We start from the raw sequence: 25,546 nt of genomic DNA on the forward strand, positions 1-25,546 counted from the left end.
AGGGGTTTTACAAGGTGGATGTAGCAGAGCCGCGTGTGTACTTGTGTGGGGTCAGGAGGGGTTTTACAAGGTGGATGTAGCAGAGCCGTGTGTGTACTTGTGTGGGGTCAGGAGGGGTTTTACAAGGTGGATGTAGCAGTGCCGTGTGTGTACTTGTGTGGGGTCAGGAGGGGTTTTACAAGGTGGATGTAGCAGAGCCGCGTGTGTACTTGTGTGGGGTCAGGAGGGGTTTACAAGGTGGATGTAGCAGAGCCGTGTGTGTACTTGTGTGGGGTCAGGAGGGGTTTACAAGGTGGATGTAGCAGAGCTGTGTGTGTACTTGTGTGGGGTCAGGAGGGGTTTTACAAGGTGGATGTAGCAGAGCCGCGTGTGTACTTGTGTGGGGTCAGGAGGGGTTTACAAGGTGGATGTAGCAGAGCCGTGTGTGTACTTGTGTGGGGTCAGGAGGGGTTTACAAGGTGGATGTAGCAGAGCTGTGTGTGTACTTGTGTGGGGTCAGGAGGGGTTTTACAAGGTGGATGTAGCAGTGCCGTGTGTGTACTTGTGTGGGGTCAGGAGGGGTTTACAAGGTGGATGAAGCAGAGCCGTGCGTGTACTTGTGTGGGGTCAGGAGGGGTTTACAAGGTGGATGTAGCAGAGCCATGTGTGTACTTGTGTGGGGTCAGGGAGGTGTTTTACAAGGTGGATGTAGCAGAGCCGTGTGTGTACTTGTGTGGGGTCAGGAGGGTTTTACAAGGTGGATGTAGCAGGGCCGCGTGTGTACTTGTGTGGGGTCAGGAGGGGTTTTACAAGGTGGATGTAGCAGGGCCGTGTGTGTACTTGTGTGGGGTCAGGAGGGGTTTACAAGGTGGATGTAGCAGAGCCTTGTGTGTACTTGTGTGGGGTCAGGGAGGGGTTTTACATGGTGGATGTAGCAGAGCCGTGTGTGTACTTGTGTGGGGTTAGGAGGGGTTTACAAGGTGGATGTAGCAGAGCCGTGTGTGTACTTGTGTGGGGTCAGGAGGGGTTTTACATGGTGGATGTAGCAGGGCCGTGTGTGTACTTGTGTGGGGTCAGGAGGGGTTTTACAAGGTGGATGTAGCAGAGCCGTGTGTGTACTTTATGTGGGGTTAGGAGGGGTTTACAAGGTGGATGTAGCAGAGCCGTGCGTGTACTTGTGTGGGGTCAGGAGGGGTTTTACAAGGTGGATGTAGCAGAGCCGCGTGTGTACTTGTGTGGGGTCAGGAGGGGTTTACAAGGTGGATGTAGCAGAGCCTTGTGTGTACTTGTGTGGGGTCAGGAGGGGTTTTACATGGTGGATGTAGCAGGGCCGTGTGTGTACTTGTGTGGGGTCAGGAGGGGTTTACAAGGTGGATGTAGCAGAGCCGTGTGTGTACTTATGTGGGGTAAGGGAGGGGTTTTACAAGGTGGATGTAGCAGTGCCGTGTGTGTACTTGTGTGGGGTCAGGGAGGGGTTTTACAAGGTGGATGTAGCAGGGCCGTGTGTGTACTTGTGTGGGGTCAAGGAGGGGTTTTACAATGTGGATGTAGCAGAGCCGTGTGTGTACTTGTGTGGGGTCACGGAGGGGTTTTACAATGTGGATGTAGCAGAGCCGTGTGTGTACTTGTGTGGGGTCAGGAGGGGTTTACAAGGTGAATGTAGCAGAGCCGTGTGTGTACTTGTGTGGGGTTAGGAGGGGTTTACAAGGTGGATGTAGCAGAGCCGTGTGTGTACTTGTGTGGGGTCAGGAGGGGTTTTACAAGGTGGATGTATCAGAGCTGTGTGTGTACTTGTGTGGGGTCAGGAGGTGTTTTACAAGGTGGATGTAGCAGAGCCGTGTGAGTACTTGTGTGGGGTCAGGAGGGGTTTTTCAAGGTGGATGTAGCAGAGCCGTGTGTGTACTTGTGTGTGGTCTGGAGGGGTTTTACATGGTGGATGTAGCAGAGCCATGTGTGTACTTGTGTGGGTCAGGAGGTGTTTTACAAGGTGGATGTAGCAGAGCTGTGTGTGTACTTGTGTGGGTCAGGAGGTGTTTTACAAGGTGGATGTAGCAGAGCCGTGTGTGTACTTGTGTGGGGTCAGGAGGGATTTTACAAGGTGGATGTAGCAGAGCCGTGTGAGTACTTGTGTGGGTCAGGAGGGGTTTTACAAGGTGGATGTAGCAGAGCCGTTTGTGTACTTGTGTGGGTCAGGAGGGGTTTACAAGGTGGATGTAGCAGAGCCGTGTGTGTACTTGTGTGGGGTCAGGAGGGGTTTACAAGGTGGATGTAGTAGAGCCATGTGTGTACTTGTGTGGGGTCAGGAGGGGTTTTACAAGGTGTATGGAGCAGAGCCGTGTGTCTACGAGGTGTACGGAGCAGAGCCGTGTGTGTACGAGGTGTACGGAGCGGAGCCGTGTGTGTACGAGGTGTATGGAGCAGAGCCGTGTGTGTACGAGGGGTACGGAGGGGAGCTGAGTGTTTATGAAGCAGAGCCGTGTGTTTATGGAGCGGAGCAGAGCCGGGGGTGTACGAGGTGTATGGTGGGGAGCATTTATACCTCCCGTGTCCCAACTGTCCCGGATCCAGCGAGACAGTCCCGATTTTGAGAGAGAGACTGCCCCAGCCGGGAGCATACTTTCCCCGCGAGACACAGGAGTACACAGCGGAGCCCCAAGGAGCAATTTAAAACTTGCACGTAACTTTCTACCGGAAGTGACGTGCTGGAAGCTGACCAGAAATGAGGTAATTTCGGGAGGAGATTGTGACGGAACCATGGAGGCACTTCAGGGAATGCTTCAGATCCATTACCGTGTCCTCCTCTGATAGCGCGGACAGTGGATCGCCTTGGAATCGGGGATGTCGGCCATGTGAGCGGATCATGATATGTCCTGCACCAGGAGGCTCAGGTAGGCACTACAATGGGATCTGGGCTGCTATAGTATCTTTATAGAATTTTTCTTTCTCTGTTTCTCTCTCTGTTCTCTTTCTTTCTTTCTTTCTCTCTCTCTCTGGCCCCGCCCACCAAATCGGCCCCCGAGTGGCCCCCACAGTTAAAACGGATCCTGAGGTGAAAGTCTTGCAGGGGCAGCAGGCAAGTCTCTCTTAAAGGGGCAGCCGGGTACCATTTCAAACCACTATCTGTACTTCCTTCAGGAAATACACATCTAGTTATAGTGGTTTGAAAAAACCACTATATTGTAATCCGAACGCTGCTAACTTATTCTTCTTCTTCTTATTATTATTAAGTTGATTTCCGCAATTAATACAGCCCGAACCGCTACACGCACAGATGCCGTTAAGGTGTTGTTTCGAAGCCAGCGTCCACGAGAGGTGTGCTAAGTATTTTTCGTGTCGATCGGATTTGTAGTTTTTGCGCAATTTGCGTTTGAAATTTTTTTTTCCCGTCATTGGAATGCACTGTCTCCAATGCTTTTCAATGGGTAATGGCAAAACGTGCCCTGAGGCGATTGAAATGGCAGTTGAGCTCATTGATATGCGCAGGCAGACCCAGTTACTATGCCAATGCCTACGAACGTCACATGACATCCCAAGGACAGAGCTTCTGCCACATAATATCAGCTCTTAAAGTGAAACCCACAGCACAAATGCAAATCTAGCTTCATCACATAACACATGCCCCTGAGAGAGAATGTGCGACAAAGTGGATTTAGAAGCCCTGTGAGCCACCCTGGCTCTTAAAGGGCCGACGTGCCACAGTGATTCTTAAAGGGCCAGCGCACCGAAATGAGTCTTAAAGGGCCGGCGCGCCAAATCGAAAGCTGAGTGACCCCGGCCTCCAAATCGGAGGCTGAGCCACCCCGGCCTCCAAATCGTAGGCTGAACCACCCCGGCCTCCAAATCGGAGGCTGAGCCACCCTGGCCTCCAAATCGGACCCCGTGTGGCCCCGCTCAAAAAATCAGACCCAGAGTAGCACAGCCCACCAAATCGGATCCTGAGGGGCCCCGCCCACCAAATCAGACTCCGAGTGGCCCCGCTCACCAAATCGGACCCTGAAGGGCCCCGTCCACCAAATCGGACCCTGAGGAGCCCCGCCCACCAAATCAGACCCTGAGGAGCCCAGCCCACCAAATCGGACCCTGAAGGGCCCCACCCACCAGCCCATCAAATCGGAACCTGAGGAGCCCCGACCACCAAATCGGACCCAGATTGACCCCGCCCACCAAATCGGACCCGAGGAGCCCCGCCCACCAAATCGGACCCAGATTGACCCCGCCCACCAAATCGGACCCTGAAGGGCCCCGCCCACCAAATCGGACCCAGAGGTGCCCCGCCCACCAAATCGGACCCTGAAGGGCCCCACCCACCAAATCGGACCCAGAGGGGCACCGCCCACCAAATCGGACCCAGGTGGCCCCGCCCACCAAATCGGACCATGAGGGGCCCCGCCCACCAAATCGGACCATGAGGGGCACCGCCCACTAAATCGGACCCAGAGTGGCCCCGCCCAACAAAATGGACCCAGGGGGCTCCACCCACAAAATCAGACCCTAAGGGGCCCCACCCACAAAATCGGACCCTGAGTTGGCCCGGCCACAAAATCAGACCCTGAGGGGCCCCAACCACAAAATCGGACCCCGAGAGACCCCGGCCACAAAATCGAACCTAGAGGGTCCCCAGTCACAAAATAGGACCCTCAGGGGCCCCAACCACAAAATCAGACCCTGACGTGCCCCGGTCACAAAATCGGACCCTGAGGGGCCCCACCCACAAAATCAGACGCTGAGGGGCTCCACCCACAAAATCAGACCCTGAGGGGCCCCAGCCGCAAAATAAGACCCTGAGGGGCCCCACCCACAATATCGGACCCTGAGAGACCCCGGCCACAAAATCGAACCCAGAGGGGCCCCAGTCACAAAATCAGACCCTAAGGGGCCCAGGTCACGAAATCGGACCCTGAGGGGCCCCACCCACAAAATCAGACCCTGAGGGGCCCCGCCCACCAAATGAGACCCAGAGTGACCCCGCCCACCAAATCGGACCCTGAAGAGCCCCGCCCATCAAATCAGACCCAAAGTGGCCCCGCCCACCAAATCGGACCCAGAGGGGCCCCGCCCACCAAATCGGACCCAGATTGACCCCGCCCACCAAATCGGACCCTGAAGGGCCCCGCCCACCAAATCGGTCCCAGAGGTGCCCCGCCCACCAAATCGGACCCTGAAGAGCCCCACCCACCAAATCGGACCCAGAGTGACCCCGCCCACCAAATCGGACCCTGAAGAGCCCCGCCCATCAAATCGGACCCAAAGTGGCCCCGCCCACCAAATCGGACCCAGAGGGGCCCCGCCCACCAAATCAGACCCAGATTGATCCCGCCCACCAAATCGGACCCTGAAGGGCCCCGCCCACCAAATCGGTCCCAGAGGTGCCCCGCCCACCAAATCGGACCCTGAAGAGCCCCGCCCATCAAATCGGACCCTGAGGGGCACCGCCCACCAAATCGGAGCCTGAGGAGCCCCGCCCACCAAATCGGACCCAGATTGACCCCGCCCACCAAATCGGACCCTGAAGGGCCCCGCTCACCAAATCGGTCCCAGAGGTGCCCCGCCCACCAAATCGGACCCTGAAGGGCCCCGCCCACCAAATCGGACCCAGAGGGGCCCCGCCCATCAAATCGGACCCTGAGGGGCCCCGCCCACCAAATCGGACCCGAGGAGCCCCGCCCACCAAATCGGACCCAGATTGACCCCACCCACCAAATCGGACCCTGAAGGGCCCCGCCCACCAAATCGGACCCAGAGGTGCCCCGCCCACCAAATCGGACCCTGAAGGGCCCCGCCCACCAAATCGGACCCAGAGGGGCCCCGCCCACCAAATCGGACCCAGAGGGGCCCCGCCCACCAAATCGGACCCAGGGGGGCCCCGCCCACCAAATCGGACCATGAGGGGCCCCGCCCACCTAATCGGACCCAGAGGGGCCCCGCCCATCAAATCGGACCCTGAGGGGCCCCGCCCACCAAATCGGACCCAGAGGTGCCCCGCCCACCAAATCGGACCCTGAAGGGCCCCGCCCACCAAATCGGACCCAGAGGGGCCCCGCCCATCAAATCGGACCCTGAGGGGCCCCGCCCACCAAATCGGACCCGAGGAGCCCCGCCCACCAAATCGGACCCAGATTGACCCAACCCACCCAATCGGACCCTGAAGGGCCCCGCCCACCAAATCGGACCCAGAGGTGCCCCGCCCACCAAATCGGACCCTGAAGGGCCCCGCCCACCAAATCGGACCCAGAGGGGCCCCGCCCACCAAATCGGACCCAGAGGGGCCCCGCCCACCAAATCGGACCCAGGGGGGCCCCGCCCACCAAATCGGACCATGAGGGGCCCCGCCCACCAAATCGGACCATAAGGGGCACCGCCCACTAAATCGGACCCAGAGTGGCCCCTCCCACCAAAATGGACCCAGGGGGCTCCACCCACAAAATCAGACCCTAAGGGGCCCCACCCACAAAATCGGACCCTGAGTGGGCCCGGCCACAAAATCAGACCATGAGGGGCCCCAACCACAAAATCAGACCCTGAGAGACCCCGGCCACAAAATCGAACCTAGAGGGTCCCCAGTCACAAAATAGGACCCTCAGGGGTCCCAACCACAAAATCAGACCCTGAGGTGCCCCGGTCACAAAATCGGACCCTGAGGGGCCCCACCCACAAAATCAGACGCTGAGGGGCCCCACTCACAAAACCAGACCCTGAGGGGCCCCAGCCGCAAAATAAGACCCTGAGGGGCCCCACCCACAAAATCGGACCCTGAGAGACCCCGGCCACAAAATCGAACCCAGAGGGGCCCCAGTCACAAAATCAGACCCTAAGGGGCCCAGGTCACGAAATCAGACCCTGAGGGGCCCCACCCACAAAATCAGACCCTGAGGGGCCCCACCCACCAAATTAGACCCTGAGGGGCCCCACCCTCAAAATCAGACCCTGAGGGGCCCCAGCCACAAAATCAGACCCCGAGGGGCCTCAGCCACAAAATCAGACTCTGAGGGGCCCCACCCACAAAATCGGACCCTGAGGGGCCCCACCCACAAATCCAGACCCTGAGGGGACCCGGCCACAAAATCGGACCCTGAGAGACCCCGGCCACAAAATCGGACCCTGAGGGGCCCCAACCACAAAATCAGACCCTGAGGGGCCCCAGTCACAAAATCGGACCCTGAGGGGCCCCACCCACAAAATCAGCTGTGTGTGTACTTGTGTGGGGTCAGGAGGGGTTTTACAAGGTGGATGTAGCAGTGCCGTGTGTGTACTTGTGTGGGGTCAGGAGGGGTTTTACAAGGTGGATGTAGCAGAGCCGCGTGTGTACTTGTGTGGGGTCAGGAGGGGTTTACAAGGTGGATGTAGCAGAGCCATGTGTGTACTTGTGTGGGGTCAGGAGGGGTTTACAAGGTGGATGAAGCAGAGCCGTGCGTGTACTTGTGTGGGGTCAGGAGGGGTTTACAAGGTGGATGTAGCAGAGCCATGTGTGTACTTGTGTGGGGTCAGGGAGGTGTTTTACAAGGTGGATGTAGCAGAGCCGTGTGTGTACTTGTGTGGGGTCAGGAGGGTTTTACAAGGTGGATGTAGCAGGGCCGCGTGTGTACTTGTGTGGGGTCAGGAGGGGTTTTACAAGGTGGATGTAGCAGGGCCGTGTGTGTACTTGTGTGGGGTCAGGAGGGGTTTACAAGGTGGATGTAGCAGAGCCTTGTGTGTACTTGTGTGGGGTCAGGGAGGGGTTTTACATGGTGGATGTAGCAGAGCCGTGTGTGTACTTGTGTGGGGTTAGGAGGGGTTTACAAGGTGGATGTAGCAGAGCCGTGTGTGTACTTGTGTGGGGTCAGGAGGGGTTTTACATGGTGGATGTAGCAGGGCCGTGTGTGTACTTGTGTGGGGTCAGGAGGGGTTTTACAAGGTGGATGTAGCAGAGCCGTGTGTGTACTTTATGTGGGGTTAGGAGGGGTTTACAAGGTGGATGTAGCAGAGCCGTGCGTGTACTTGTGTGGGGTCAGGAGGGGTTTTACAAGGTGGATGTAGCAGAGCCGCGTGTGTACTTGTGTGGGGTCAGGAGGGGTTTACAAGGTGGATGTAGCAGAGCCTTGTGTGTACTTGTGTGGGGTCAGGAGGGGTTTTACATGGTGGATGTAGCAGGGCCGTGTGTGTACTTGTGTGGGGTCAGGAGGGGTTTACAAGGTGGATGTAGCAGAGCCGTGTGTGTACTTATGTGGGGTAAGGGAGGGGTTTTACAAGGTGGATGTAGCAGTGCCGTGTGTGTACTTGTGTGGGGTCAGGGAGGGGTTTTACAAGGTGGATGTAGCAGGGCCGTGTGTGTACTTGTGTGGGGTCAAGGAGGGGTTTTACAATGTGGATGTAGCAGAGCCGTGTGTGTACTTGTGTGGGGTCACGGAGGGGTTTTACAATGTGGATGTAGCAGAGCCGTGTGTGTACTTGTGTGGGGTCAGGAGGGGTTTACAAGGTGAATGTAGCAGAGCCGTGTGTGTACTTGTGTGGGGTTAGGAGGGGTTTACAAGGTGGATGTAGCAGAGCTGTGTGTGTACTTGTGTGGGGTCAGGAGGTGTTTTACAAGGTGGATGTAGCAGAGCCGTGTGAGTACTTGTGTGGGGTCAGGAGGGGTTTTTCAAGGTGGATGTAGCAGAGCTGTGTGTGTACTTGTGTGTGGTCTGGAGGGGTTTTACATGGTGGATGTAGCAGAGCCATGTGTGTACTTGAGTGGGTCAGGAGGTGTTTTACAAGGTGGATGTAGCAGAGCTGTGTGTGTACTTGTGTGGGTCAGGAGGTGTTTTACAAGGTGGATGTAGCAGAGCCGTGTGTGTACTTGTGTGGGGTCAGGAGGGATTTTACAAGGTGGATGTAGCAGAGCCGTGTGAGTACTTGTGTGGGTCAGGAGGGGTTTTACAAGGTGGATGTAGCAGAGCCGTTTGTGTACTTGTGTGGGTCAGGAGGGGTTTACAAGGTGGATGTAGCAGAGCCGTGTGTGTACTTGTGTGGGGTCAGGAGGGGTTTACAAGGTGGATGTAGTAGAGCCATGTGTGTACTTGTGTGGGGTCAGGAGGGGTTTTACAAGGTGTATGGAGCAGAGCCGTGTGTCTACGAGGTGTACGGAGCAGAGCCGTGTGTGTACGAGGTGTACGGAGCGGAGCCGTGTGTGTACGAGGTGTACGGAGCAGAGCCGTGTGTGTACGAGGGGTACGGAGGGGAGCTGAGTGTTTATGAAGCAGAGCCGTGTGTTTATGGAGCGGAGCAGAGCCGGGGGTGTACGAGGTGTATGGTGGGGAGCATTTATACCTCCCGTGTCCCAACTGTCCCGGATCCAGCGAGACAGTCCCGATTTTGAGAGAGAGACTGCCCCAGCCGGGAGCATACTTTCCCCGCGAGACACAGGAGTACACAGCGGAGCCCCAAGGAGCAATTTAAAACTTGCACGTAACTTTCTACCGGAAGTGACGTGCTGGAAGCTGACCAGAAATGAGGTAATTTCGGGAGGAGATTGTGACGGAACCATGGAGGCACTTCAGGGAATGCTTCAGATCCATTACCGTGTCCTCCTCTGATAGCGCGGACAGTGGATCGCCTTGGAATCGGGGATGTCGGCCATGTGAGCGGATCATGATATGTCCTGCACCAGGAGGCTCAGGTAGGCACTACAATGGGATCTGGGCTGCTATAGTATCTTTATAGAATTTTTCTTTCTCTGTTTCTCTCTCTCTGTTCTCTTTCTTTCTTTCTTTCTCTCTCTCTCTGGCCCCGCCCACCAAATCGGCCCCCGAGTGGCCCCCACAGTTAAAACGGATCCTGAGGTGAAAGTCTTGCAGGGGCAGCAGGCAAGTCTCTCTTAAAGGGGCAGCCGGGTACCATTTCAAACCACTATCTGTACTTCCTTCAGGAAATACACATCTAGTTATAGTGGTTTGAAAAAACCACTATATTGTAATCCGAACGCTGCTAACTTATTCTTCTTCTTCTTCTTCTTCTTATTATTATTAAGTTGATTTCCGCAATTAATACAGCCCGAACCGCTACACGCACAGATGCCGTTAAGGTGTTGTTTCGAAGCCAGCGTCCACGAGAGGTGTGCTAAGTATTTTTCGTGTCGATCGGATTTGTAGTGTTTGCGCAATTTGCGTTTGAAATTTTTTTTTCCCGTCATTGGAATGCACTGTCTCCAATGCTTTTCAATGGGTAATGGCAAAACGTGCCCTGAGGCGATTGAAATGGCAGTTGAGCTCATTGATATGCGCAGGCAGACCCAGTTACTATGCCAATGCCTACGAACGTCACATGACATCCCAAGGACAGAGCTTCTGCCACATAATATCAGCTCTTAAAGTGAAACCCACAGCACAAATGCAAATCTAGCTTCATCACATAACACATGCCCCTGAGAGAGAATGTGCGACAAAGTGGATTTAGAAGCCCTGTGAGCCACCCTGGCTCTTAAAGGGCCGACGTGCCACAGTGATTCTTAAAGGGCCAGCGCACCGAAATGAGTCTTAAAGGGCCGGCGCGCCAAATCGAAAGCTGAGTGACCCCGGCCTCCAAATCGGAGGCTGAGCCACCCCGGCCTCCAAATCGTAGGCTGAACCACCCCGGCCTCCAAATCGGAGGCTGAGCCACCCTGGCCTCCAAATCGGACCCCGTGTGGCCCCGCTCAAAAAATCAGACCCAGAGTAGCACAGCCCACCAAATCGGATCCTGAGGGGCCCCGCCCACCAAATCAGACTCCGAGTGGCCCCGCTCACCAAATCGGACCCTGAAGGGCCCCGTCCACCAAATCGGACCCTGAGGAGCCCCGCCCACCAAATCAGACCCTGAGGAGCCCAGCCCACCAAATCGGACCCAGAGTGACCCCGCCCACCAAATTGGTCCCTGAAGGGCCCCGCCCATCAAATCGGACCCAAAGTGTCCCCGCCCACCAAATCGGACCCAGAGGGGCCCCGCCCATCAAATCGGACCCTGAGGGGCCCCGCCCACCAAATCGGACCCAGATTGACCCCGCCCACCAAATCGGACCCAGATTGACCCCGCCCACCAAATCGGACCCTGAAGGGCCCCGCCCACTAAATCGGTCCCAGAGGTGCCCCGCCCACCAAATCGGACCCTGAAGGGCCCCACCCACCAGCCCATCAAATCGGAACCTGAGGAGCCCCGACCACCAAATCGGACCCAGATTGACCCCGCCCACCAAATCGGACCCGAGGAGCCCCGCCCACCAAATCGGACCCAGATTGACCCCGCCCACCAAATCGGACCCTGAAGGGCCCCGCCCACCAAATCGGACCCAGAGGTGCCCCGCCCACCAAATCGGACCCTGAAGGGCCCCACCCACCAAATCGGACCCAGAGGGGCACCGCCCACCAAATCGGACCCAGGTGGCCCCGCCCACCAAATCGGACCATGAGGGGCCCCGCCCACCAAATCGGACCATGAGGGGCACCGCCCACTAAATCGGACCCAGAGTGGCCCCGCCCAACAAAATGGACCCAGGGGGCTCCACCCACAAAATCAGACCCTAAGGGGCCCCACCCACAAAATCGGACCCTGAGTTGGCCCGGCCACAAAATCAGACCCTGAGGGGCCCCAACCACAAAATCGGACCCCGAGAGACCCCGGCCACAAAATCGAACCTAGAGGGTCCCCAGTCACAAAATAGGACCCTCAGGGGCCCCAACCACAAAATCAGACCCTGAGGTGCCCCGGTCACAAAATCGGACCCTGAGGGGCCCCACCCACAAAATCAGACGCTGAGGGGCTCCACCCACAAAATCAGACCCTGAGGGGCCCCAGCCGCAAAATAAGACCCTGAGGGGCCCCACCCACAATATCGGACCCTGAGAGACCCCGGCCACAAAATCGAACCCAGAGGGGCCCCAGTCACAAAATCAGACCCTAAGGGGCCCAGGTCACGAAATCGGACCCTGAGGGGCCCCACCCACAAAATCAGACCCTGAGGGGCCCCGCCCACCAAATGAGACCCAGAGTGACCCCGCCCACCAAATCAGACCCTGAAGAGCCCCGCCCATCAAATCGGACCCAAAGTGGCCCCGCCCACCAAATCGGACCCAGAGGGGCCCCGCCCACCAAATCGGACCCAGATTGACCCCGCCCACCAAATCGGACCCTGAAGGGCCCCGCCCACCAAATCGGTCCCAGAGGTGCCCCGCCCACCAAATCGGACCCTGAAGAGCCCCACCCACCAAATCGGACCCAGAGTGACCCCGCTCACCAAATCGGACCCTGAAGAGCCCCGCCCATCAAATCGGACCCAAAGTGGCCCCGCCCACCAAATCGGACCCAGAGGGGCCCCGCCCACCAAATCGGACCCAGATTGATCCCGCCCACCAAATCGGACCCTGAAGGGCCCCGCCCACCAAATCGGTCCCAGAGGTGCCCCGCCCACCAAATCGGACCCTGAAGAGCCCCGCCCATCAAATCGGACCCTGAGGGGCCCCGCCCAACAAATCGGAGCCTGAGGAGCCCCGCCCACCAAATCGGACCCAGATTGACCCCGCCCACCAAATCGGACCCTGAAGGGCCCCGCTCACCAAATCGGTCCCAGAGGTGCCCCGCCCACCAAATCGGACCCTGAAGGGCCCCGCCCACCAAATCAGACCCAGAGGGGCCCCGCCCATCAAATCGGACCCTGAGGGGCCCCGCCCACCAAATCGGACCCGAGGAGCCCCGCCCACCAAATCGGACCCAGATTGACCCCACCCACCAAATCGGACCCTGAAGGGCCCCGCCCACCAAATCGGACCCAGAAATGCCCCGCCCACCAAATCGGACCCTGAAGGGCCCCGCCCACCAAATCGGACCCAGAGGGGCCCCGCCCACCAAATCGGACCCAGAGGGGCCCCGCCCACCAAATCGGACCCAGGGGGGCCCCGCCCACCAAATCGGACCATGAGGGGCCCCGCCCACCTAATCGGACCCAGAGGGGCCCCGCCCATCAAATCGGACCCTGAGGGGCCCCGCCCACCAAATCGGACCCAGAGGAGCCCCGCCCACCAAATCGGACCCTGAAGGGCCCCGCCCACCAAATCGGACCCAGAGGGGCCCCGCCCATCAAATCGGACCCTGAGGGGCCCCGCCCACCAAATCGGACCCGAGGAGCCCCGCCCACCAAATCGGACCCAGATTGACCCCACCCACCAAATCGGACCCTGAAGGGCCCCGCCCACCAAATCGGACCCAGAGGTGCCCCGCCCACCAAATCGGACCCAGAGGGGCCCCGCCCACCAAATCGGACCCAGAGGGGCCCCGCCCACCAAATCGGACCCAGGGGGGCCCCGCCCACCAAATCGGACCATGAGGGGCCCCGCCCACCAAATCGGACCATAAGGGGCACCGCCCACTAAATCGGACCCAGAGTGGCCCCTCCCACCAAAATGGACCCAGGGGGCTCCACCCACAAAATCAGACCCTAAGGGGCCCCACCCACAAAATCGGACCCTGAGTGGGACCGGCCACAAAATCAGACCATGAGGGGCCCCAACCACAAAATCAGACCCTGAGAGACCCCGGCCACAAAATCGAACCTAGAGGGTCCCCAGTCACAAAATAGGACCCTCAGGGGTCCCAACCACAAAATCAGACCCTGAGGTGCCCCGGTCACAAAATCGGACCCTGAGGGGCCCCACCCACAAAATCAGACGCTGAGGGGCCCCACTCACAAAACCAGACCCTGAGGGGCCCCAGCCGCAAAATAAGACCCTGAGGGGCCCCACCCACAAAATCGGACCCTGAGAGACCCCGGCCACAAAATCGAACCCAGAGGGGCCCCAGTCACAAAATCAGACCCTAAGGGGCCCAGGTCACGAAATCAGACCCTGAGGGGCCCCACCCACAAAATCAGACCCTGAGGGGCCCCGCCCACCAAATTAGACCCTGAGGGGCCCCACCCTCAAAATCAGACCCTGAGGGGCCCCAGCCACAAAATCAGACCCCGAGGGGCCTCAGCCACAAAATCAGACTCTGAGGGGCCCCACCCACAAAATCGGACCCTGAGGGGCCCCACCCACAAATCCAGACCCTGAGGGGACCCGGCCACAAAATCGGACCCTGAGAGACCCCGGCCACAAAATCGGACCCTGAGGGGCCCCAACCACAAAATCAGACCCTGAGGGGCCCCAGTCACAAAATCGGACCCTGAGGGGCCCCACCCACAAAATCAGACCCTGAGGGACCCCAGCCACAAAATCAGAACCTGAGGGGCCCCAACCACAAAATCAGAACCTGAGGGGCCCCACCCACAAAATCGGACCCTGAGGGGCCCCACCCACAAAATCGGACCATGAGGGACCCCACCCTCAAAATCGGACCCTGAGGGGCCCCACCCACAAAATCAGACCCTGAGGGTCCCCGTTCACAAAATCGGACCCTGATGGGCCCCACCAATAGAATCGGACCCTGATGGGCCCCACCCACAAAATCAGACCCTGAGGGGCCCCAGCCGCAAAATAAGACCCTGAGGGGCCCCACCCACAAAATCGGACCCTGAGAGACCCTGGCCACAAAATCGAACCCAGAGGGGCCCCAGTCACAAAATCAGACCCTAAGGGGCCCAGGTCACGAAATCAGACCCTGAAGGGCCCCACCCACAAAATCAGACCCTGAGGGGCCACCGCCCACCAAATTAGACCCTGATGGGCCCCACCAACAGAATCGGACCCTGATGGGCCCCACCCACAAAATCAGACCCTGAGGGGGCCCAGCCACAAAATCGGACCCTGAGGGGCCCCACCCACAAAATCGGACCCTGAGGGGCCCCACCCACCAAATTAGACCCTGAGGGGCCCCACCCTCAAAATCAGACCCTGAGGGGCCACAGCCACAAAATCAGACCATGAGGGGCCCCAGCCACAAAATCGGACCCTGAGGGGCCCCAGCCACAAAATCGGACCCTGAGGGGCCCCACCCACAAAGCCAGACCCTGAGGGGCCCCAGCCACAAAATCGGAACCTGAGAGACCCCGGCCACAAAATCGGACCCTGAGGGGCCCCAACCATAAAATCAGACCCTGAGGGGCCCCGATCTCAAAATCGGACCCTGAGGGGCCCCACCCACAAAATCAGACCCTGAGAGACCCCAGCCACAAAATCAGACCCTGAGGGGCCCCAGACACAAAATCGTACCATGAGGGGCCCCACCCACAAAATCGGACCGAGGGGACCCACCCACAAAATCGGACCCTGAGGGGCCCCGCCCACCAAATTAGACCCTGAGGGGCCCCACCCTCAAAATCGGTCCCTGAGGGGCCCCGGCCACAAAATCGGACCCTGAGGGGACCCGGCCACAAAATCGGACCCTGAGGGGCCCCGGCCACAAAATCGGACCCTGAGGGGCCCCGGCCACAAAATCGGACCCTGAAGTGCCCCACCTGCAAAATCGGACCCTAAGGGGCCCCGGCCACAAAATCGGACCCTGAGGGGCCCCACCCGCAAAATCGGACCCTAAGGGGCCCCACCCGCAAAATCGGACCCTGAGGGTCCCCACCCGCAAAATCGGAACCTGAGGGGCTCCACCCGCAAAATCGGACCCTGAGGGGCCCCGGCCCCAAAAATCGGACCCTGAGGGGCCCCAACCACAAAATCGGACCCTGAGAGGCACCGGCTACAAAATCGGACCCTGAGGGGCCCCGGACACAAAATCGGACCCTGAGGGGCCCCGGCCACAAAATCGGACCCTGAGGGGCCCAACCCACAGAATCAGACTCCGTGTCCCCGCCCACCAAATTGGACCCTGAAGGGCCCCGTCCACCAAATCGAACCCAAAGTGGCCCCGCCCACCAAATCAGACCCAGAGTGGCCCCACCCACCAAATGGGACCCTGAGGGGCCCCGCCCACCAAATTGGACCCTGAGGGACCCCGCTCACCAAATCGGACCCTGAGGGGCGCCGCCCACCAAATCGGACCCTGAGGGGCCCCGCCCACTAAATTGGATTCTGAAAGGCCCCAACCACAAAATCGGACCCTGAAGGGCCCCACCCACAAATTCGGACCCTGAGGGTCCCCGCTGACCAAATTGAACTCTGAGGGGCCCCGCCCACCAAATCGGTCCCAGAGTGGCCCGCCCACCAAATCAGACCTAGAGTGGCCCGGCTCACCAAATCGGACCCCGAGGGGCCCCACCCACCAAATCGGACCCCAAGGGGCCCTGCCCACCAAATCGGACCCCGAGGGATCCCGCCAACCAAATCGGACCCCGAGGGTCCCCGCCAACCAAATTGGACCCTGATGGGCCCCGCCCACCAAATCGGACTCTGATAGATCCCGCCCACCAAATCAGACCCTGAGGGGCCCAGCTCACCAAATCGGACCCAGAGTGGCCCCCCCACCAAATCGGACCCTGAGGGGCCCCACCCACCAAATCGGACCCTGAGGGGCCCCGGCCACAAAATCGGACCCTGAGGGGCCCCGCTCACCAAATCGGACCCTGAGGGGCCCCACCCACCAAATCGGGCCCTGAGGGCCCCACCCACAAAATCGGACCCTGAGGCCAAAGTGGCCCCTGAGAGGCACCCACAGTTAAAACGGATCCTGAGTTGAAAGTCTTGCAGGTGCAGCAGGCAAGTCTCTCTTAAAGGGGCAGCCTGGGCAGCATTTCAAACCACTATCTGTACTTCCTTCAGGAAATACACATCTAGTATTAATGTTGTAATCCGAACGCTGCTAACTTATTCTTTTTATTCAGTTGATTTCCGCAATTAATGCGGCCCGAACCGCTACACGCACAGACTCCGTTGAGGTGTCGTTTCGAAGCCAGCGTCCACGAGAGGTGTGCTAAGTATTTTTCGTGTCGATCGGATTTGTAGTTTTTGCGCAATTTGCATTTGAAAATTTTTTTTCCCGTCATTGGAATGCACTGTCTCCAATGCTTTTCAATGGGAAGCTTAAAACGTGCCCTGAGGCGATTGAAATGGCAGTTAAGCTCACTGATATGCGCAGGCACACCCAGTTACTATGCCAACGCCTACGAACGTCACATGACGCCCCCAGGACACAGCTTCTGCCACATAATATCAGCTCTTAAAGCGAAACCCACAGCACAAATGCAAATCTAGCTTCATCACATGACGCATGCCCCTGAGAGAGAATGTGTGCCAAAGTGGATTTAGAAGCCCAGTGAGCCAACCTGTCTCTAAAACGGCCGAAGCCTGAGGAGCCCCACCCAAAAATCGGACCCTGAGGGGCCCCACCCACAAAATCGGACCCTGAGGGGCCCCACCCACAAAATCGGACCCTGAGGGGCCCCACCCACAAAATCGGACCCTGAGGGGACCCACCCACAAAATCGGACCCTGAGGGGCCCCGCCAACCAAAGCGGACTCTGAGGGCCCCCACCCCCAACCACAAAATTGGACCCTGACTGGCCCCGGCCACAAAATCGGACCCTGACGGGCCCCGGCCACAAAATCGGACCCTGAGGGGCCCCGGCCACAAAATCGGACCCTGAGGGACCCCACCTACAAAATTGAACCCTGAGGGTCCCCAACCACAAAATCGGACCCTGAGGGGCCCCAACCACAAAATCGGACCCTGAGAGAACCCGGCCACAAAATCGAACCCAGAGGGGCCCCACCCACAAAATTGGACCCTGGGGGCCCCGCCCACCAAATAGAAACCTGAGGGGCCCCGCCCACAAAATCGGACCCTGAGGAGCCCCGCCCTCAATCGGACCCTGAGTAGACCCGGCCACAGAATCAGACCCTGAGGGGCCCCAACCACAAAATCGGACTCTGAGGGGCCCCGGCCACAAAATCGGACCCTGAGGGGCCCCACCCACAAAATCGGACCCTGAGGGGCCCCACCCACAAAATCGGACCCTGAGCGCCCCCACCCTCAAAATCGGATCCTGAGGGGCCCAACCAACAAAATCGGACCCTTTTTGGGCCCAGCCACAAAATCGGACCCTGAGGGGCCCCACCCACAAAATCGGACCCTGAGGGGCCCCACCCTCAAAATCGGACCCTGAGGGGCCCCACCCACAAAATCGAACCTTGAGGGGCCCCTCAGAGTCCGATATTGTGGCCAGGGAACCTCAGGGTCCGATTTTGGACCCTGAGGGGTCCCGTCCACAAAATCGGACCCTGAGGGGTCCCGGCCATAAAATCGGACCCTGAGGGGCCCCGGCCACCAAATTGGACCCTGAGGGGCCCCGCCCACCAAATCGGACCCTGAGGGGCACTGCCCACTAAATCGGACCAAGAGAGGCCACGCCCACCAAATCAGACCCTGAGGAGCCCCGCCCACCAAATCAGACCCCGAGGGGCCCAGCCCACCAAATCAGACCCTGAGGGGCCCCGCCCACCAAATCGGACCCAGAGTGGCGCCGCCCACCAAAATGGACCCAGGGGCCTCCACCAACAAAATCAGACCCTAAGGGGCCCCACCCACAAAATCGGACCCTGAGTAGACCCGGCCACAAAATCAGACCCTGAAGGGCCCCAACCACAAAATCGTACCCTGAGGGGCCCCGGCCACAAAATCGGACACTGAGGGGCCCCACCCACAAAATCGGACCCTGAGGGGCCCCGGCCACAAAATCGGAACCTGAAGGGCCCCGGCCACAAAATCGGACCCTGAGCGGCCCATCCACAAAATCGGACCCTGAGGGGCCCCGGCCACCAAATCGGACCCTGAGGGGCCCCGCCCACCAATTCGGACCCTGAGGGGCACTGCCCACTAAATCGGACCGAGAGAGGCCACGCCCACCAAATCGGACCCTGAGGAGCCCCGCCCACCAAATTAGACCCTGAGGGGCCCCGCCCACCAAATCGGACCCAGAGTGGCCCCGCACACCAAAATGGACCCAGGTGGCCCCACCCACAAAATCAGACCCTAAGGGGCCCCACCCACAAAATCGGACCCTGAGGGGCCCCAGCCACAAAATCGGAACCTGAAGGGCCCCGGCCACAAAATCGGACCCTGAGCTGCCCATCCACAAAATCGGACCCTGAGGGGCCCCAGCCACAAAATCGGACACTGAGGGGCCCCGGCCAAAAAATCGGACCATGAGGGGCCCTGGCCACGAAATCGTACCCTGAGGGGCCCTGGCCACAAAATCAGACCCTGAGGGGCCCCACCCACAAAATCGGACCCTGAGGGGCCCCCGCCACAAAATCGGAACCTGAAGGGCCCCGGCCACAAAATCGGACCCTGAGCTGCCCATCCACAAAATCGGACCCTGAGGGGCCCCAGCCACAAAATCGGACACTGAGGGGCCCCGGCCAAAAAATCGGACCATGAGGGGCCCTGGCCACGAAATCGGACACTGAGGGGCGCTGGCCACAAAATCGGACCCTGAGGGGCCCCAGCCACAAAATCGGACCCTGAGGGGCCCCGCCCTCAAAATCGGACCCTGAGAGGCCCCGCTCACCAAATCGGACCCTGAGGGGCCCCGCCAACCATATCGGACTCTGAGGGGCCCCACCCACAAAATCGGACCCTGAGGGCCCCCAACCACAAAATCGGACCCTAAGGGGCCCCGGCCACAAAATCAGACCCTGAGAGACCCCGGCCACAAAATCGGACCCTGAGGGGCCCCAGCCACAAAATCGGACCCTGAGGGGCCCCGGCCACAAAATCGGACCCTGAGGGGCCCCGCCCTCAAAATCGGACCCTGAGAGGCCCCGCCCACCAAATCGGACCCTGAGGGGCCCCGCCAACCAAATCGGACTCTGAGGGGCCCCACCCACAAAATCGGACCCTGAGGGCCCCCAACCACAAAATATGACCCTAAGGGGCCCCGCCCTCAAAATCGGACCCTGAGTAGACCCGGCCACAAAATCAGACCCTGAGGGGCCCCAGCCACAAAATCGGACCCTGAGGGGCCCCGGCCACAAAATCGAACCCTGAGGGGCCCCACCCTCAAAATCAGATCCTGAGGGGCCCAACCAACAAAATCGGACCCTGAGGGGCCCCAGCCACAAAAATCGGACCCTGAGGTGCCCCACCCACAAAATCGGACCCTGAGGGGCCCCGGCCACAAAATCGGAACCTGAGCGGCCCAACCACAAAATCGGACCCTGAGGGGCCCAGCCCTCAAAATCGGACCCTGAGGGGCCCCACTCACAAAATCGGAACCTGAGGGTCCCCACCCACAAAATCGGACCCTGAGGGGCCACACCCACAAAATCGGAGCCTGAGAGATCCCCGCCAACAATTCAAGCCCTGAGGCGCCCAGGCCAAGGAATCGGATCCTGAGGGGCCCCACCCACCAAATCAGACCCTGAAGCCAAGGTGGCCTCTGAGAGGCACTCACAGTTAAAACGAATCCTGAGTTGAAAGTCTTGCAGGGGCAGCAGGCAAGTCTCTCTTAAAGGGGCAGCCCGGGCACCATTTCAAACTACTATCTGTACTTCCTTCAGGAAATACACATCTAGTTCTTCTTCTTCTTCTTCTTCTTATTATTAAGTTGATTTCCGCAATTAATGCGGCCCGAACCGCTACACGCACAGACTCCGTTGAGGTGTCGTTTCGAAGCCAGCGTCCATGAGAGGTGTGCTAAGTATTTTTCGTGTCGATCGGATTTGTAGTTTTTGCGCAATTTGCGTTTGAAATTTTTTTTTCCCGTCATTGGAATGCACTGTCTCCAATGCTTTTCAATAGGAAATGGCAAAACGTGCCCTGAAGCGATTGAAATGACAGTTGAGCTCATTGATATGCGCAGGCAGACCCAGTTACTATGCCAACGCCTACGAACTTCACTTGAACCCCAGCACAGAGCCTCTGCCACATAATATCAGCTCTTATAGCGAAACTCACAGCACAAATGCAAATCTAGCTTCATCACATGACACATGCCCCTGAGAGAGAATGTCCGCCAAATTTGATTTAGAAGAAGCCCAGTGAGCCAAACTAGCTCTTAAAGGGCCAACGCGCCAAAGTGATTGTTAAAGGGCCAGCGCACCCAAATGAGTCTTAAAGGGCCGACACACCAAATCGGAGGCTGAGCCACCCCGGCCTCCAAATCGGAGGCTGAGCCACCCCGGCCTCCAAATCGGAGGCTGAGCCACCCCGGCCTCCAAATCGGAGGCTGAGCCACCCCGGCCTCCAAATCGGAGGCTGATCGACCCCGGCCTCCAAATCGGAGGCTGATCGACCCCGGCCTCCAAATCGGAGGCTGATCGACCCCGGCCTCCAAATCGGAGGCTGATCGACCCCGGCCTCCAAATCGGAGGCTGAGCCACCCCGGCCTCCAAATCGGAGGCTGAGCCACCCCGGCCTCCAAATCGGAGGCTGAGCCACCCCGGCCTCCAAATCGGAGGCTGAGCCACCCCGGCCTCCAAATCGGAGGCTGAGCCACCCCGGCCTCCAAATCGGAGGCTGAGCCACCCCGGCCTCCATATCGGAGGCTGATCGACCCCGGCCTCCAAATCGGAGGCTGAGCCACCCCGGCCTCCAAATCGGAGGCTGATCGACCCCGGCCTCCATATCGGAGGCTGATCGACCCCGGCCTCCAAATCGGAGGCTGAGCCACCCCGGCCTCCAAATCGGAGGCTGAGCCACCCCGGCCTCCAAATCGGAGGCTGAGCCACCCCGGCCTCCAAATCGGAGGCTGAGCCACCCCGGCCTCCAAATCGGAGGCTGAGCCACCCCGGCCTCTAAATAGGAGGCTGAGCCACCCCGGCCTCCAAATCGAAGGCTGAGCCACCCCGGCCTCCAAATCGGAGGCTGAGCCACCCCGGCCTCCAAATCGGAGGCTCATCGACCCCGGCCTCCAAATCAGAAGCTCATCAACCCCTGCCTCCAAATCTGAGGCTCTTTGACCTCGGCCTCCAAATCGGAAGCTCAACGACCCCGGCCTCCAAATTGGAGGCTGAGCGACCCCAGCCTCCAAATCTTACCCAGAGTGGCCCCACCCACCAAATCAGACCCAGAGAGGCCCTGCCCACCAAATAGGACCCTGAGGGGCCCCGCCCACCAAATCGGACCCTGTGGGGCCCCGCCCACCAAATCGGACCCTGAGAGGCCCCGCCCACCAAATTGGACCCAGAGTGGTCCCGCCCACCAAATTGGACCCAGAGTGGTCCCGCCCACCAAATTGGACCCAGTGGGGCTCCGCCCACGAAATCGGACCCTGAGGGGCCGCGGCCACCAAATCGGACCCTGAGGGGCCCCACCCACCAAATCGGACCCTGAGGGGCCCCGGCCACCAAATCGGACCCTGAGTGGCCCCGGCCACAAAATCGGACCCTGAGTGGCCCCGGCCACAAAATCGGACCCTGAGGGGCCCCACCCACAAAATCGGACCCTGAGGGGCCCCACCCACAAAATCAGACCCTGAGGCCAAAGTGGCACCTGAGAGGCACCCACAGTTAAATCGTATCCTGACTTGAAAGTCTTGCAGGGGCAGCAGGCAAGTCTCTCTTAAAGGGGCAGCCTGGGCACCATTTCAAACCACTATCTGTACTTCCTTCAGGAAATACACATCTAGTATTAATGTTGTAATCCGAACGCTGCTAACTTATTCTTATTTTTCAGTTGATTTCCGCAATTAATGCGGCTCGAACCGCTACATGCACAGACTCCGTTGAGGTATCGTTTCAAAGCCAGCGTCCACGAGAGGTGTGCTAAGTATTTTTCGTGTCGATCGGATTTGTAGTTTTTGCGCAATTTGCATTTGAAAATTGTTTTTCCTGTCATTGGAATGCACTGTCTCAATGCATTTGAATGGGAAACTTAAAACGTGCCCTGAGGCGATTGAAATGGCAGTAAAGCTCATTGTTATGCACAGGCACACCCAGTTACTATGCCAATGCCTATGAACGTCACATGACGCCTCCAGGACAGAGCTTCTGCCACATAATATCAGCTCTTAAAGCGAAACCCACAGCACAAATGCAAATCTAGCTTGATCATATGACGCATGCCCCTGAGAGAGAATGTGCGCCAAAGTGCGCCCCCGCCCACCAAATCGGACCCTGAGCGGCCCCGCCCACCAAATCGGACCCTGAGCGGCCCCGCCCACCAAATCGGACCCTGAGCGGCCCCAACCACAAAATCGGACCCTGAGGGGCCCCACCCACAAAATTGGACCCTGAGGGGCCCCAACCACAAAATCGAACGCAGAGTGGCCCAGCCCACCATCTCGGACCCTGAGGGGCCCCACCCACAAAATCGGACCAAGAGGGGCCCCGGCCACAAAATCGTTCCCTGAGGGGCCCCGGCCACAAAATCAGACCCTGAGGGGCCCCACCCACAAAATCGGACCATGAGGGGCCCCGCCCACCAAATCAGACCCAGAATGGCCCCCGCCCAGCAAATCGGACTCTGAGGGGCCCCACCCACTAAATCAGACCCTGAGGGGCACCGCTCACCAAATCGGACCCTGAGGGGCCCTGCTCACCAAATTGAACTCTGAGAGGCCCCTCTCACCAAATCGGACCCTGAGGAGCCCCGCCCACCAAATCAGATTCTGAGTGGCCCCACCCACCAAATCGGACCCTGAGAGGCCCCGCCCACCAAATCAGACCGAGGGGCCCCGCCCACCATATTGGACCCTGAGGGGCCCCGCCCACCAAATTGGACCCTGATGGGCCCCGCCCACCAAATTGGTCCCTGAGGCGCCCCGCCCACCAAATCAAACCCTGGGGGGCCCCACTCACAAAATCGGACCCTGAGGGGCCCCGCCCACCAAATCAGACCCAGAATGGCCTCCCGTCCACCAAATCGGACCCTGAGGGGCCCCGGACACAAACAAATCGGACCCTGAGGGGCCCCACCCACCAAATCGGACCCTGAGGGGCCCCACCCATCAAATCGGACCCTGAGTGGCCCCGCCCACCAAATCAGACCCTGAAGGGCCCCGACAACCAAATCGGATTCTGAAGGGACCCAACCACCAAATCGGATTCTGAAGGGATCCAACCACCAAATCGGACCCTGATGGGCCCCGCCCACCAAATTGGACCCTGAGGGGCCCTGCCCACAAAATCAGAGCCTGAGGGGCCCCAACCACAAATTCGGACCCTGAGGAGCCCCACCCACCAAATCAGACTCTGAGGGGCCCCACCCACCAAATCGGACCCTGAGGGGCCCCACCCACAAAATCGGGCCCTGAGGGCCCCACCCACAAAATCGGGCCCTGATGGCCCCACCCACAAAATCGTACCCTGAGGCCAAAGTGGCCCCTGAGAGGCACCTACAGTTAAAACGGATCCTGAGTTGAAAGTCTTGCAGGTGCAGCAGGCAAGTCTCTCTTAAAGGGGCAGCCTGGACAGCATTTCAAACCACTATCTGTACTTCCTTCAGGAAATACACATCTAGTATTATTATTACTATTCAGTTGATTTCCGCAATTAATGCGGCCCGAACCGCTTCACGCACAGACTCCGTTGAGGTGTCGTTTCGAAGCCAGCGTCCACGAGTGGTGTGCTAAGTATTTTTTGTGTCGATCGGATTTGGAGTTTTTTCGCAATTTGCATTTGAAAAAACATTTTCCTCAATGCATTTCAATGGGAAAATGTTGCCATAGGGAAAACATGGGGCTGTCGGGTGAGGTGGCAGTTAAGCTCATTGATAAACGCAGGCTCACCCAGTTACTATGCCAACGCCTACGAACGTCACATGACCTCTCCAGGACAGAGTTTCTGGCAGATAATTTCAGCTCTTAAAGCGAAACCCACAGCATAAATGCAAATCTAGCTTCATCACATGACGCATGCCCCTGAGAGAGAATGTGCGACAAAGTGGATTTAGAAGCCCAGTGCGCCAAACTGGCTCTTAAAGGTCCGACGCGCCAAATTGATTCTTAAAGGGCCGGCGCACCGAAATGAGTCTTAAAGGGCCGACGCGCCAAATTGAAAGCTGAGTGACCACAGGCTCCAAATCGGAGGCTGAGCCACCTTGCCCTCCAAATCGGACCTTGAGGGGCCCCGCCCACCAAATCGGACCCTGAGGGGCCTCGCCTACATAATCAGACCCTGAGGGGCCCCAACCACAAAATCAGACCCTGAGGGGCCCCAACCACAAATTCGGACCCTGAGGAGCCCCACCCACCAAATGGGACCCTAAGGGGCCCCAGCCACCAAATCGGACCCTGAGGGGCCCCGACCACAAAATTGGACCCTGAGGGGCCCTGGCCACAAAATCGGACCCTGAGGGGCCCAAGCCACAATATCGGAGCCTGAGGGGCCCCGGCCACAATATCGGACCCTGAGGGGCCCCGACCACAAAATTGGACCCTGAGGGGCCCTGGCCACAATATCGGACCCTGAGGGGCCCCGGCCACAATATCGGACCCTGAGGGGGCCCGGCCACAATATCGGACCCTGAGGGGCCCCGGCCACCAAATCGGACCCTGAGGGGCCCCGGCCACAAAATCAGACCCTGAGGGCCCCACCCACCAAATTGGCCCCTGATGGGCCCCGGCCACCAAATCAGACCCTGAGGTGCCCCACCCACAAAATCGGACCCTGAGGGCCCCACCCACCAAATTGGCCCCTGAGGGGCCCCGGCCACCAAATCGGACCCTGAGGTGCCCCACCCACAAAATCGGACCGAGGCCAAAGTGGCCCCTGAGCGGCACCCATAGTTAAAACGGATCCTGAGTTGAAAGTCTTGCTGGGGC

The sequence above is a fragment of the Dendrobates tinctorius genome, unplaced genomic scaffold, assembly GCF_039654945.1.
Source record: "Dendrobates tinctorius isolate UK_male_01 unplaced genomic scaffold, ASM3965494v1 ptg000028l, whole genome shotgun sequence".
Lineage (NCBI taxonomy): Eukaryota > Metazoa > Chordata > Amphibia > Anura > Dendrobatidae > Dendrobates > Dendrobates tinctorius.